General features: G+C 31.7%; 2 non-coding genes across 2 annotated transcripts; one reads left to right on the forward strand and one right to left on the reverse strand.

Annotated features, from left to right (window-relative positions):
- Positions 1–7,021: 7,021 nt before the first annotated feature.
- TRNAG-UCC lies at positions 7,022–7,097 on the forward strand. Its single transcript has one exon. It is a non-coding gene; the product is annotated as a tRNA-Gly (tRNA).
- A 494-nt stretch (positions 7,098–7,591) lies between these two features.
- TRNAE-CUC lies at positions 7,592–7,664 on the reverse strand. Its single transcript has one exon. It is a non-coding gene; the product is annotated as a tRNA-Glu (tRNA).
- Positions 7,665–16,994: the final 9,330 nt, after the last annotated feature.

Raw genomic sequence — 16,994 nt, forward strand, 5'->3', positions numbered from 1 at the left:
TGGAAAGTTATTGGAATAAGTCTTTTCATGAATACATGACAGTCATGACTTTTCATTCCAAACATCTTTAACCTGTTCATATCTATTCATCGAGTCATATTTGAGGCATACTCATCTAGAAATTTGATTTTTTTTCAATCAATTACATAAAACTTGCTTACCATCTTTGTCCAATGTATAACAAGCCTTTGGAAATCTATTGGTTGTTTCATTCTGATGCAACTCTAGTCTGTTGACTAGTTCTTTTAATTCCACACATAATTTTGCATTGTCTTTAGTTCTTCCAGGCATGTTCATCACAGTGTTCAAAGTATTATCGAATAAATTTTTCTCAATATGCATGCCGTCAAAATTATGTTGAATAAGTAGATACTTTCAATATAGTAACTCCACAAAAATACTCCTTTTCTTCCAACCATACTTGCACATTCTAACAATATATTTATTTAACTCATCAGAACCAAGTTGAGATACTGGTATACAAATCTATAACTGTCTATTTGTTCAATAATTTCTTCACCTAAAGCATGGACTGTTGGAGAAGGTTTTCTGACTACAACATTCTTTAGATTTTTTTTTTATTTCGTCTGAAAGGATAATCAACAAGTAAAAATTTATGGTGATTATCAAGCCAAGATACCTTCTCATTGGAAGGAAATGAAAATACATCATAATTTATCATGCAGTGTGTGCATGCTAATTTACTAGTTGTGCTCTATCCCGATAACATTAAGTATGTTGAAAAATCACTGATCGCCCATAATAATGCAACATACAATCTAAAATTAGTTTTACTTGCAACATTATAAGTGACCGACCCTACATTCCATAGTTTATTCAACTCGATAATCAGAGGTTGCAAGAAAACATCAATCTTCTCTTTGATATTGGTTGGACCAGGAATTAACACAGTCAGAAATATAAATTCATCTTTCATACACATCTATAGTGGTAAATTGCACGGTGTTAATATAACTAGCTAAGATAAATATTGTTGTCCCAACTGACTAAATGGTCAAAATTCATCTACAGACAGTCTCAATCTCACATTATGTGGTTTCATTACAAAGGAGGGAAATACAGTATCTAAATGTTTCTATGTAGGGGAATCACAAGGATGACACATAACACCTCCTTCGTGCTCATGTTCATGATGTCACATCATGTGATAAGCTGTGGTGAGAGATGCATACAAGTGTTGAAGTCTAGTAATTAAAGAAAAGTAATACATCACTTTCCAAGCAATATTTCCCCTTTTCTTCTCTGGTCTGCGAGTATGATACTTATAGCGAGGGAGAGTACATATTTTGCATTCACTCAAATCACTGTCTTCATTCTAAAATATCATGCAGTTATTTATAGCAACTCTGACATCAATTGACATATGGCATCATAATATCTTTCTGAAAAATGATGTTCTACTTTCATAATTTATTACCTTTTAGTAGTTGATAGTTGAGAATGACCAGAGGTAATGCATTCCTATGCTTCGTTTTCACTAGCCTTTAACATTTCATATAGTTGTTGATATTCAGGTGTTGATATTTCATCTATATTGGGATAATCAATTGTAGCATTCATCACATTGTGAACCATTGATTGCTTTGGAACATCATTAGTTGATGATTTAGGCGTAGTAAAAGTTGTGTCAGATGATGAACCACCAGAATACCCAATTGGTTCATACAAATAAATTTTTTCGTAACAGTACCAATTATAGTAATTTGACACAAAATCATTTCTACATATATATACTTTCACGACATCCTTATCACGTAAGATTCCATTTCTACATTTAGAATGATTATATGGACACCGTACCTTGACACCATCTATACATTCTGAATTAGCAAAGTTCACAAACTCTACAACTTCAATAATAAAATCATCTCTAATAAATTCATTTTCTAATCTATTGTACAACTAAACTTTGTTCATAGACATTGTCACCTAATGAAAATACAATTTAAAATACTATTAAATTTATACAATTTGATTTAAGCTTAAATAAAGCAATCAACATATATGGTTCCTAAATAATTTACTGACGGAATTAAAATCCTATCGATAATTTTTTTTATAAATTAATATAATTACTGACGGAAGTTAAATTTTACCAGTAATATAAAAAAATATATTGACGAAATAATTGATAAACCTGATAAATCTTATAGTGATGGATACTCCCAGTAATATTATAATTATCCATTCATTCTGAACGAAATTTTTACATATTTTTATATTTTAAGAAATATCGTGAGGTAGTCAAGTATCAATTATTTTGTACCTACTTTGTTTACTTTAAACCTTATACTTTTGATACAGATTGACAAATTCCTAGGTAAAGAAGAAAATGTAATTTTGTTAAAATCCTTGGTTAGAAAACTATATATACAAATATATTAATTCAGAGCAAAATTTTTCCAACGAAAAATAATTCAGAGCAAATATTAATTCAGCCAATGATATTCCTATTGCTGGAACTTGAACTGGATCTCTTGGGCGAAAGCTGAGTAACCAAATCAACTAGACTAAGATTACATTAATGAGTTTGCTATTAATGTTAAAAATCAAAACATATCTTTAAACTAGAAGCTAAATCTATATGTATCGAAATGTCATAGTATGAAAACTAAAATATGCATTTTGAGGATCATTAGCTTCCTTCGTTTGTTGAGTATTATTTAACTCCGCCCATGATGACCGGTCATGGCCGGTTCCAAGCCCGGATAAAGGAGGAGAGTTGTGTTAGGTTGCCAGCCAGCGTCAAACTATGGCAAATATTTCATGAATGAATTATTAAATTATTATGCTAATGCTAGGTTGTTCCCTGGAAGGAACACGTTGCAGGGTCCGACTGTAATGTCTCGGCAAGGACCGCTACATCTCCAGAACTCGGGTGTAGTGATAAATATGCAAGAGTTCGCGTTACAGGGTCCGACTGTAACGTCTCAGCAAGGACCGCTACATCTCCATGAGAACTTGGGTGTAGTGTTAAATAGGCAAGAGTTCTCACACCATAAGTTAGATAAGAACAAATATAATAGGAAAACTAATAATCTAAGATTTGGAACATGAAACATAGGAACTCTCACTGGTAAATCAATGGAGGTAGTAGATATGATGATTAGGAGAAAAATTAATATTTTGTGTGTACAAAAGACAAAATGGACAGGTGAGAAGGCAAAGATGATAGAGAACTCGGGTTTTAAGTTATGGTACACTGGAAAGAGTAAAGCAAGAAATGGAGTGGGTATTATTGTAGATAGTTTGTTAAAGGATGAAGTTGTAGGAGTAGTTAGAAAAGGGGATAGAATTATATCCCTTAAGATATTAGTGGCGAAAGAAACTATGAACATAATTAGCGTATATGCACCACAAGTAGGATTAGATGAAGCTACCAAATCAAGGTTTTGAGAGGACTTAGATGAAATATTACAAAATATTTCACCAAATAAAAGGATTTTAATAGGAGGTGATCTAAATGAGCATGTCGGAGTGAAAAATGAGGAATATGAGAGAGTACATGAGAGTTATGGGTTTGGAACGAGGAATGAGGAAGGGAAAACTATATTAGATTTTGTGATAGCATATGACCTTATATTAGCTAATACGTTTTTTAAAAAAAGAGAAGAACACTTAGTCACATTCAAAAGTGGGAATAATAATTCGCAAATTGACTTTCTTATGGTTAGGAAGAAGGATAGAAAGATTTGTAAAGATTGCAAAGTCATCCCTGGAGAAAGCTTAACTACCCAACAAAGGATAGTAGTGTTGGATATACGCCTTAAACATAGTATCAGTAGAAAGAAAATATATACAATTCCTAGAATTAAGTGGTGGAAGTTAAAGGATGGGAAGCAACATATATTTAAGGAGAAGGTAGAAGTACAAGCATTAGGTGAAATATATGATGACTCTAATACAACATGGGATAAGATGGTATCAAAGTTGAAAATAGTAACTAAGAGTGTCCTCGGTGAGTCAAAGGGGCATGCACCGCTAAGTAAAGAATTTTGGTGGTGGAATGAGAAAGTACAAGAGAAAGTGAAGTTAAAACGAATAGCTTATAAGGAATTATATATTTGTAAGAATGAGGAAAACTTAAAAAAATATACAATAGCCAAGAAAGAAGCTAAGAAAGTGGTGAGTGAAGCAAAAAATGAAACTTTTGAACGGTTATATAAAAAATTGGATACAAAAGAAAGGGAAAGAGACATTTATAGAATAGCTAAAGTGATAGAAAGAAAAACAAGAGATCTTAGCCAAATAAAATGTATTAAAGATGAATGTAATAGGGTATTAGTAAGCGATGGAGAAATAAAAGAGCGGTGGAAGAGGTATTTTCATCAACTTTTTAATGAAGGTTTAGGAGACCAACTTAACTTGGGTAATTTAATTAGGTCAAATGAGCATCGAAATTTTAATTTTTATCGTAGAATTCAAACTTCAGAAGTAAAACAAACTTTAAATGAGATGCACAATGGAAAAGCCGTTGGACCAGATGATATTCCGATAGAGGTATGGAAGTGCTTAGGGAAACAAGGTATTGAATGACTTACAAAATTATTTAACATGATATTGAAAACGAAAAAAATGCCTGATCAATGGAGGATAAGTACTCTAGTTCCCTTATATAAGAATAAGGGAGACGTACAAAATTCTGCAAACTATAGGGGTATTAAACTAATGAGTCATATTATGAAACTTTGGGAAAAAGTAATAGAAAAATGATTAAGGAAGGAGACCACAGTGACAGAAAATCAATTTGGGTTCATGCTTGGAAGGTCGACAATAGAAGCTATACATCTTCTTAGACAATTAATTGGAAAATATCGGGAGCAAAAACAAGATCTACACATGATATTCATTGACTTAGAAAAAGCGTATGATAGAGTCCCAAGAGAAATTATATGGCGAATTTTAGAAAAGAGAGGTGTTAGCGTAACATATATTGAACTAATTAAGGATATGTATGAGGATGTAACGACCAGAGTAAAGACTTCAGGCGGAGTAACTAAAGCATTTTCAATAAAGATAAGGTTACATCAAGGATCAGCTCTAAGTCCCTATCTTTTTACACTAATTATGGACGAACTCACTGCGCACATTCAAGACACAGTACCGTGGTGCATGTTGTTTGCAGATGATATTATTTTGGTAGATGAGACACGTGAAGGAGTAAATGCTAAGCTAGAATCTTGGAGGGAAACACTAGAAGGGAAAGATTTTAAGCTTAGTAGATTAAAGACAGAATATATGGAATTTAAGTTTAGCAATATTAGAAGTAATGAAACAATTGTTAAGATAGGAGAGGACGAGTTGTCTGGAACCGAGCGATTTAAATATTTAGGATCATTTTTACAAAATGATGGAGGGATTGAGAGAGATGTCTTACATAGAATACAAGCAGGATAAGTGAAATGGAGGGGAGCGTCGAGTGTTTTATGTGACCGTAAAGTACCTCTTAAACTTAAAGGTAAGTTCTATAAAACCGCAGTTAGACCTGCTATGTTATATGGAGTTGAATGTTGGACTATGACTCGAGCACATGAGCAGAAGATGAGAGTTGCAGAGATGAGGATGTTAAGGTGGATGTGTGGGCATACGAAGATGGACAAAATAAGAAATGAGAGCATTAGAGAGAAAGTCGGAGTTGCATCTATTGAGGAAAAACTCCGAGAGACACGTTTAAGATGGTACGAACATGTACTTAGATGACCAATAAATGCTCCAGTTAGGCGATGTGAAACTATGATAAACATGCATATCAAACGAGGAAGAGGAAGACCAAAAAAGACTTGATTAGCAACAATAAAACAAGATGAAATTTATTTAAATATAGATGATGATATAATAGGAGATAGAGCTCAATGGTGTAAAATGATTTATACAGCCGACCCCACCTAATAGGAAAAGATTTGATTGTTGTTGTTGGTGTTGTATATGTTAAAATTTATACCTTTAAAAGTTACATAATTTATTTTTTAATGGATATCTTTATATCCTTTTTTATTAGTGGAAACCTTCTTTCTCTTTATTTTTTGTGTATGAAAATAACTAAGTTAAAGTTGTTCGCTAGATTTTTGCCTGGATTTCTCTTCATATCTTTGTTAACGCGCAAGAAAAAACTCTCCTATTTGATGAAATTTCAAGCTAGATAAATTTTTAATCAAGTGATAACTCGTGTCATTTCTTTTCCTTCTCCTTCTTACTATTGCTATTATTGTTCTAGTCAACCTTTAAAGCCATACATTAAATGAGGTTGAATTTCTAAGAAAATAAAAGAGTTGACTGGATCGAGTAATAGAGAAATTTATGGAATGAAATGAGTTCAGTCATCCGTGATTCAATATGAATGTATTGAGAGTTTCGAGATAATAATGATTTAGCAGCAGGATGATTTCTCCGATTTTAAGATATCTCAAGATTGAATATTAGTTTTGACGAATTAACGGATGATTTTTTTTTAATGAATGGTTGACTTAAGAATTTTGAGTTCATTTTCTGATTTATTTTGATGATTTATGAAAAAAAAAATGAATGAATGTGATAATAAGGTAAAAAAATATTTTTGAAAAATTCTAAAAAAAAAATCATCCTTCACAATAAAATATCCAAGACTCCTATTTATAGGATCTATTGATAATCTAAGAGGATATTTAGGGAATATTTAAAGAGATGAATAGATAATCTTTTATGATAATAATCTAAAATCTTTCATTAGAGGATAATTTTAATTCGTGATTAATTAAATTATCTTATTAAGGTAAAATTTGAACTCAATATATTGGTGTTGTTTAAATTCGTTTTTATTTATTTATTTTTGCCCCGACAATTTTTTTAAAACATAATGTGCAACTATGGTTTTTTTATTAAGTTTCAAAATATCCGTGGGAATGTAATATATTGGTTAAATACCAATGAAAGATGTGCATATATTTCGTAATTGAAAATTCTTCCGCTTGGATTTTTTTGATTATATTTTTATCTTATATAAATTATTGAAATCATACAAGCAGCGTTTGTAGTCCAACGGTTAGGATAATTGCCTTCCAAGCAATAGACCGACCCGGCTTCGACTCCCGGCAAACGCTTTTTTGTGGTTTTTTCTTGACGACAGAAATCAAATTATGGGTTCTATACATCTAAATAAGCAAACATTTATCTTTTGTTATTATTATAAATTTAACGAATTATTTTATCGAACTCTGAACTTTAGGAGACAATGTGATGAACTATAATAATTTATCTTTTTTAAATAAAGGCAGATACATTTATTAAAAAAAATCAGCCTGTGATCAACTAAGCCAGATCCACAATTTATTTATTGTTTATGGATGGTTTACTGTTCTTAATCTATAATTAATGTTTTAATTATCCCTTTCCTTTTTAAAGAAAAGGGATGAGTGTATATATATATATATAAGAAAATAAGGTGAAGAAGTCAAGGTACCTCAATTATTTTGTACCTACTTTAGATTTACAAATTCTGAGGTAAGGAAAAATGTAATTTTGTTAAACTTCTAGTACTAAATTTTTAATTCAGAAAAATTTCAGTTTTGTTAAATCTAAACAGGGAAATAATTAATTCCGTTGCCGGGACTGGAACCCGGGTCTTTCGGGTGAGAGCCGAATATCCTAACCAACTAGACTACAACGGATGATATCTATATCATTACTAATAGTAAATTAGAAATTATTAGTTTCTTATCTAGTTCATCCACTTAGTTAATTTCTCATTCACTGTATTTAACTTGGGATGAATATTCTTAGATATATTAAGGCTTCTAGCATGTACAAGATCAGTAATATATGGTTTCTTTTATTTTATTATAGTTAATAGTAAACCCGAAAATAACTATTTAGGACTGTTAGGTCTGTGCTAGAATTTCTTCAAATGTTCTCTGGAGAAGAGTCAAAGATAGGTCTTCCATCTTAGTTCATCTATCGAAGAAATATGTGTAAGACCGTTGGATTCGATAGAGGGGGGGGGGGGGGGGGGAATATCGATTCGATAAAGATGAGTATAAACGCAGCGGAAAAGTAAAGTAGACACAGTTGTTTTTATTTCGTTCGGAGCCTGTGACGACTCCTACTCGAAGGCCCGTGGTCCTTGACCACTTTCGTTGGGCAATCACTAGCAATTCGAATATAATTACAAAATGAATACAGGAAATGCTAATGAAACAAAGTAATACCGACAAGGAAATTAAGAAAAACGAAGAAGCACTTTGTCGGAGCTTTGTTAGCGTCGCAGGAACGTAGAGCAGCAGGACCAGCAGTCGAAAAGTTCTCAGTTGATGATTGATTCTGAAGCTCCTGCCTGGGGCTTCTTTTATATGCTGTCCCGGGCGCCTGGATCCCTTCCGGGCGCCTGGAATGTGACGTAGCTGCACAAACCATGATGCTCCACGTGGCGACGACTCGGCTGGATGAAATTTGCCTTCCGGGCGCCCGGATCCCTTCCGGGCGCCCGGACCTCCGGGCGCCCGGACCCCTCTTCTCCAGAAAGTCCTTCTCCTGCAAGAAAAGGTTAGTCCGAGGCAAATGTACCCTGCAGCAAAAGAATGTTAGCACAGTTTTATAGATGAGCAAAGTATGACTTAGATTCCGTCTTTCCGAGACCGGAATCTAGTCACGATCTCGACTTAGATATCCGAAATGGATCTAAGCCGGATCGACGCCTAATGTTCCCTTCCCGGGAACGCGTCCTCGCAGTCACTCCCCTCCAGTGACTTACCACGCACCGTCAGACGTCCGGTCCCCTCGCCAACGTCCGGTCAGCCCGTCGACCCGCTTGGACTTCTCGCCAGCTATCCGGTCAGACCTAGCTGGACTTCTCGCCAAGCGTCCGGTCAGCCCGTCGACCCGCTTGGACTTCTCGCCAGCTATCCGGTCAGCCCGTCGACCTAGCTGGACTTCTCGCCAAGCGTCCGGTCAGCCCGTCGACCCGCTTGGACTTCTCGTCAGACATCTGGTCAGCCCGTCGACCTGTCTGGACTTTTCCTGCACACTCGATCAGAGTGTTAGACAACAACAAGCTAACTTAACCTGATTTGTCATTCATCAAAACCTGGGTTAAATCGTTAGTGCAAACCGCACCAACAATCTCCCCCTTTTTGATGGAATAACAACCTGGTTAAGTTAGTGTAAACATATGCATAAAACAACATGCATTTAATGTGATTTTTAAGTTAGTTTGTATTTTCAGTTTGGTTCAGCTAACTTAACCACCTAACTCTCCCCCTTTGGCATTCATCAAAAATAAGCATGGATTAACTAAGCATAGACTTTAAACAAAAAACATGTCAAGATAATCTGGGGAAGTTTAAACTTTTGAAACTTGTTTAAAGCGTTAGCTTTTAGAAAAATAGCCAAGTTTAGACAAAATCTCACATACAAGTTTCAATTTTGAAATGCTTTTCAAATAAGTTTTCAAAAATTCCAAAACTGAGTTTGAAAAGGATTAAAAGATTTAATTTGTAAACTTAAGTTTTTGAAAAATCTAATTTCCACAATTTTCAACACTAAGTTTTTGCAAGTTAAATTTTCAAAGTAAGTTTCAACTTTTCAAACATAAGTTCTCAACATCAAAATTCCAAAACTAAGTTTTCAAAACTGATTGAAATTTATTTTTCAACACTAAGTTTGTAAAAGAATCAATTTTCAAAATTAAGGAAAATGATTTTGAGAAGCTTAGTTTGTAAACTTAAGTTTCGAAAGAAATATAATTTCCATAATTTTCAATAACAAAGCAATTTTTAAAACTATTTTTTTGTAAAAGTTAACTTTCAAATCAAAATGTCAAAATTAAGTAAAATCAAATTTTAAGAACTAGAGTTTTAAATTCAGTTTTCAAAAACTAAGTTAAATCTAATCAATTTTCAATAAAAAGTAAAACAGCTTAGTTTTTCAAAAATAGGTTTAAGAAAACATTTTTCAAACATAAATTTTAAAATATTTTTAAATAAAGGGAAAATTTTAATTAATCTCTCCCCCTGAACTTGACATAAAATTTTAAAAGTATTTGCTAAAAATATTCAAAGTAATTTTTTTTTTTTTTTTAAATTGAGGTAGAATTTTCTAGAGAGATTTTAAAGAGAAGATTAAAAACTAACACTTAAGGAGATAAATAAACCTCCCCCTGAATTTGATACTCCGTTAATATATTAATCCTCCTTATTTATTACTCCCCCTTAATATAATGCTAAGGTTTGAGTGCGTTAAATTTCAAGCCCTGACACATTTGTCTACCTAGTAACACTTAGATTATTATCTCTGTATCCTTGGTATAATTATCTATTTGAGTTTGATTAATCATTAATTTTAGATTCAGGCTTGTAAGCTTTAGTTTAAGGTTAAATAAGATACGATTTTATTAATTCAATAACAGTTAACCATTATCGATTAATTTTTACTTGATTTAATAATTTAATACTTATTTAAAATGATTTAACCTTTGTATTAATTAATTGAATTGGTTAATAAAAGTATTAGTTATAATTCGATTTTTTCACTTATTTCCTTTTAAGTTGGATTAACTTAGTTTAAAGTTAGTAGTAATTTGAAGTACAAAAAAATTATTAAACATAGTTAAAGTTCAATTTGAATTAATAGTTAATAAGGATAACTTATGATTTAATTTATAGTGAAATTAGGATTTTGATTAACGTTAAAATTAAGATTTATTGAGTTAAATTAAGAATTAATTAACTATTTAGTGTAAGTTAATTTTTTAAGTTCTTATTTCAATTATTCACTTATTTAATTGAGTTTATAATCTTAAGTTAATCAAATTTTAATTATTTGTTAACAATATATTTCAATGTAATTTTGAATTTAATTATTTAATTTTATTTAGTTTTAAGTTTATTCTGAACATAGTTTTTGAAGGTAATTTAAGTTTGATTTTAATTGTGAATTATGTTTAAATTTTAAGTCTTAAACCTAAATTAACTTTAAAGTTTTGATGTTAAGTTTTAACTATAAAAATATGTTTTAATCTTTAAAGTTTTAAAGTTAAAATAATGTTTGAGATTACAATAATGTTTAATGTTAAAAATATGCCTAAAGTCTAAATCATAATTTTTAATAGTTTTTATTATTATTATTATTATTATTATTAAAGTGAAAAGTTATTTTTAAAAGAGTTTTCTAAAATAAGTTTTAATAATTTTAAAAATAATTTTTAAAAGAATTTTTAAAATAAGTTTTAAAAGTTATTTTTTAAAAGAGTTTTTAAAATAATTTTTAAAAGTTTAAAAGTTTAAAAGTAATTTTTAAAAGAATTTTTAAAATAGGTTTTAAAAGTTAATTTTTAAAATAAGTTTTAAAAGTTTTTTTTTTTTTTTTTTTAAATAATTTTTAAAATTAGTTTTAAAAGTTTTAAAAGAATTTTTAAAAGAGTTTTTAAAATAAGTTTTAAAAGAATTTTTAAAATAATTTTTTAAAATTAGTTTTAAAATTTTTAAAAGAATTTTTAAAAGAATTTTTAAAATAAGTTTTAAAAGAACTTTTAAAAGAATTTTTAAAATAAGTTTTAAAAGTTTTTTTTTTTTTTTTTTAAAATAATTTTTAAAATTAGTTTTAAAAGTTTTAAAAGAATTTTTAAAAGAGTTTTTAAAATAAGTTTTAAAAGAACTTTTAAAATAATTTTTTAAAATTAGTTTTAAAATTTTTAAAAGAATTTTTAAAATAAGTTTTAAAAGAACTTTTAAAAGAATTTTTAAAATAAGTTTTAAAAGTTTTTTTTAAAAGAATTTTTAAAATAATTTTTAAAATAAGTTTTAAAAGTTTTTAAAAGAATTTTTAAAATAAGTTTTAAAAGTTTTAAAAGAATTTTTAAAATAAGTTTTAAAAGAACTTTTAAAATAATTTTTAAAATTAGTTTTAAAAGTTTTAAAAGAATTTTTAAAATAAGTTTTAAAAGAACTTTTAAAATAATTTTTAAAATTAGTTTTAAAAGTTTTAAAAGAATTTTTAAAAGAATTTTTAAAATAAGTTTTAAAAGAATTTTTAAAATAAGTTTTAAAAGTTTTAAAATAATTTTTAAAATTAGTTTTAAAAGTTTTAAAATAATTTTTAAAAGAGTTTTTAAAATAAGTTTTAAAAGAACTTTTAAAATAATTTTTTAAAATTAGTTTTAAAATTTTTAAAAGAATTTTAAAAGAATTTTTAAAAAAAAGTTTTAAAAGAATTTTTTTAAAAGAGTTTTTTAAAATAATTTTTAGGTTAAGATAATTTAAGTTTAATTTTTAAAATAAATTTGTAAGTAAAAGAGAAATTAAATTTAATTTTTAAAATAAAATTTTAAATTAAAGAAAATGTTATTTTAATTTAATTGATTTAATTTTAATTTAATTTAATTTAATTAATTTCTTTTAGGTCCTTAGTCATCTCACCTGATCTATATTTTCAATCAGGGAATCCTACAATTTTGTGAGATGAATTAGATTTAATTATAGGGTTTGATTTAACTTGTGTTAGATTCAGGTTTAGCTTTGGTATCAACAAATAGGCATTCTTCGGATAAACTTCTAAGCTTGGCGAGTCACTTGGACGTCATTAGAAGTAACCAACCTTTCGAGGTTTTCCGAATAGTCCTATCCATGGAGCTTAGTACTAAACATTGGTCTAACTAGTTAGGTTCTGTTTAAGGGTAGCTTCGGTCAGTTCCACTTGGCCAAATGCACCAGATCGAAGCCATATCTTTCTAGACATGCGATGCCCAAGCTTCCCTAACGTACTATCATCCAAAAACTTTACCCGTACCGTGATTCAAGTTAAACTGGGTCCCTTTTTAACTAATCCTAATTACCCTGCTGGGTTAGTTTATTTGGGTTACCCTGTCGGGTAAGTTATTTTTGGAGGTGCCAGCTATTCTGGAGCCTCCCCTTAAATTATTGATTTTTCTTTTTAAGATTTCTTGTATAATTAGAGTTGGTTTTAGTTAAGTTTTATTGTTTAATTTGTAATTTAAATTTAAGTTTTTAATTTTGAATTAATTAAATTGGTCAAATTATCTTTCTTTAAAAGAGTATATTTAACATTTAAATTTTCTTTCAATTTCAATTTCAATTTTATTGGGTTAATTGAATTATCTTTCTTTAATAGCTTATTTTTAAAGTTTAGGTTTTTATTTATTTTTGAGTTAATTAAATTGTTTGAATTATATTTCTTTAAAGATTTATCTTTTAACTTTTTATTAATTGTTAATTTTAAATTTTCTAGATTGATATTGTCTAGTTTATTAAATAATTTATTAATTATGTCTAGATTAATATTGACCTTGTCATCCTTTTTGTTCGAATTTTCAAATTTGTTTAGGTTTAAATTCGAATTTTTAGATTTATTGATTATTTTCATATTTTCTGTATTTTCTGAAGTAATTATATTTATTTTCTCAGAAAATGTCCTAGGGGTATTTTCTATATTTTCTGAATTAATTATATTTATTTTATCAGAAAATATCCTAGGGGTATTTTCGCAAGTATTGTCATGTATACTATTTTCACATATACTTTCAGACATATCCAAATTAACATGCACATATTTTAAACTACTACTAGCAAGGGTGTTTTGGTAATTATTACTAACCTTGAGCGCAACCCCTAATTCAGCAGGCTTCTCCGTTGGATCTGACTCGAGTCCGGATTCGACTTTAACTTGATCTTCTAGCTCCATTGACGTCTCGTGAAGCTTGATCAACTGGGTCCATAGCTCATATGCATTCTTGTATTTTTCTAGTCTGCATATAATATTGTTAAGTAAGATATTATAAATAATTTTACTTACGTTTTTATTCAGCTCCGAGTTCTGAGAAGGTTTTTTCAATATTAGCATATAATCAATATCTACGCTTCCTAAGAAGCATTCCATTCTTCGCCTCCAGTAGTTGAAATCTTCATCGTACGGTGGTGGTTCATTGGGGTTCCATCCTTCTTGAAAAGACATTTTTCTTGCACACAATGAAACAAAGACAAAATCCCAAGACTTGGTCTTGGATTAGCAGTGTTGGAAAAAAAATATTTCACTACTAATTTTTTTTTTTTTTTTTAAAAATAATAAAATATTATTAAAATATTAATAAAAAATATTATCTCAAATTTTTGAAAATGTAATATTTTGTCGATACTAAATAATAGTAAAAAGATGACGATGTATTTTTCAAAACCAGTTTTGGAGGGAAAAAACGAAAGGCGTAAGGTTTTATTTTAAAAACGAACGATATATAATTTTTCTTTAAAAAGACCCCCTCTTTGTCTGATTGGTGGTTGCACCAAATCAAAGCGGTACCTGCTCTGATACCACTTGTAAGACCGTTGGATTCGATAGAGGGGGGGGTGAATATCGATTCGATAAAGATGAGTATAAACGCAGCGGAAAAGTAAAGTAGACACAGTTGTTTTTACTTCGTTCGGAGCCTGTGACGACTCCTACTCGAAGGCCCGTGGTCCTTGACCACTTTCGTTGGGCAATCACTAGCAATTCGAATATAATTACAAAATGAATACAGGAAATGCTAATGAAACAAAGTAATACCGACAAGGAAATTAAGAAAAACGAAGAAGCACTTTGTCGGAGCTTTGTTAGCGTCGCAGGAACGTAGAGCAGCAGGACCAGCAGTCGAAAAGTTCTCAGTTGATGATTGATTCTGAAGCTCCTGCCTGGGGCTTCTTTTATATGCTGTCTCGGGCGCCTGGATCCCTTCCGGGCGCCTGGAATGTGACGTAGCTGCACAAACCATGATGCTCCATGTGGCGACGACTCCGCTGGATGAAATTTGCCTTCCGGGCGCCCGGACCCCTCTTCTCCAGAAAGTCCTTCTCCTGCAAGAAAAGGTTAGTCCGAGGCAAATGTACCCTGCAGCAAAGAGTGTTAGCACAGTTTTATAGATGAGCAAAGTATGACTTAGATTCCGTCTTTCCGAGACCGGAATCTAGTCACGATCTCGACTTAGATATCGAAATGGATCTAAGCCGGATCGACGCCTAATGTTCCCTTCCCGGGAACGCGTCCTCGCAGTCACTCCCCTCCAGTGACTTACCTGCCAGACGTCCGGTCTGCCCGTCGACCCGTCTGGACTTCTCGCCAACGTCCGGTCAGCCCGTCGACCCGCTTGGACTTCTCGCCAGCTATCCGGTCAGACCTAGCTGGACTTCTCGCCAAGCGTCCGGTCAGCCCGTCGACCCGCTTGGACTTCTCGCCAGCTATCCGGTCAGCCCGTCGACCTAGCTGGACTTCTCGCCAAGCGTCCGGTCAGCCCGTCGACCCGCTTGGACTTCTCGCCAGACATCTGGTCAGCCCGTCGACCTGTCTGGACTTTTCCTGCACACTCGATCAGAGTGTTAGACAACAACAAGCTAACTTAACCTGATTTGTCATTCATCAAAACCTGGGTTAAATCGTTAGTGCAAACCGCACCAACAATATGGAGTACAATTATACATACCATTAGAATATTTATCTCTATTAGGATTCGAACCCTATCCCCTTATTTGTTGCCTTGAATGTTTTACCACCACATTTGTATCGTAGGAGTATTCATGATTTGTTTTGGATTACATCGTTCATGGAGGTACAAATTCAGGCCTTAGTTGAATTTTCTATGTGTTTCTCTTGCAAAATAATTTGTGCAAGAAAGGAATAAAAGGAACAAAAATTTGCCATGGTATATGTATTAATACGTGGGTGTTATAATAGCTAAATAATATTACCATCAATATGTATGCTTGTTATAATACTCATATACACGTCAATATTCAATTATTTGAATGCAGTCAATGAGTAATTTTTTTAAAAAATATATTTATTTAATATAAAATAAGAATAAAGATGGATGAGTGATGATGCGGTGATAATGAGGGGTTCCTATCTCGCTGTCACGGCGGAGGTCAAAGTCAAGACGATCAACATGTAAATGACATCGGTCGGTCGGGCGAAGCATTCCTCGACGGGGGAGAAAGCTCCGATCCGCCGTCGCCTTCGACACAAGGAGAAGTCAAACGACCGACGCTCAATGAAGACAAGGTGCAGAAGCCGCCCGAGCGGCTTCCCCGCTCTGCAAGGCACTAGGATGCAACATTGGCAGACAGAACTTCGGCCGAGCGGCTTCCTCGCTCAGCTAGACAGCGAAACTTAATATGGGCAGAGTTCAACTTGACCGAGCGACTACTCCGCTCGACTCGACAACAGGCTTAACAGTGATAGAATGGAACTTCAGCCGAGTGGGCACAGGAGTAGCAAGGCTCTGGCTGACCGAACGGGGCACCGAAGCAGCAAAACCCCGACTGAGCAGCCATCCCGCTCGGCCTAGCAGTACAGTACACTGATATTTGTCGACATACTTTTAGGAGTTGGTGCCGCCGACACCAGGAATGGACAATCAGAAGATCGTACAGCGGAAGCTTCCACTGTCACTTCAAAGATATACTCGGCTCGTTAAGGTACTGTGTCAGGGACACTTTACTGACAAATCTTTTCAGGGAAAATTTTGAGAAACGTGTCCATCTTGGGAAGCATGTACGCACACTATCAGAGCTCTATATAAAGGGGGGTCCAAGCATCGGCGGAGATATGCGATATTCATTGTTTGTGGTATATCACTACAAGAAAATATGGCTTCAGAAACATATTTTTGAAACGCAATTAAAATCTATCTATGATTTAGGTCAATTTGAGACAGATTTACTACAAAATTACTAATCCGTTTCAATTTAATAAAATATAATATTTAAAAAATAAATTGAGACAAAAATTGAAATGAATTTAAGACGGAACTATAAATAAATTTTTATAAATAAAAATAAATATGGATTTCAAACAAAATTTGAAACGGTATAATTTCTGTCAAAAACTTTGTTTAAAATTTAATGAAAAATTGAGACAGATAAAAAATATGTTTTAGTAGTCTGTTTATAAAATATAATATTTAAAAAAACATTAAGATAAAAATTAAAATGAATTTGTGATAAAATTATAAATAAAAATAA

Source organism: Zingiber officinale, chromosome 6B, assembly GCF_018446385.1.
Source record: "Zingiber officinale cultivar Zhangliang chromosome 6B, Zo_v1.1, whole genome shotgun sequence".
Classification (NCBI taxonomy): Eukaryota; Viridiplantae; Streptophyta; class Magnoliopsida; order Zingiberales; family Zingiberaceae; genus Zingiber; species Zingiber officinale.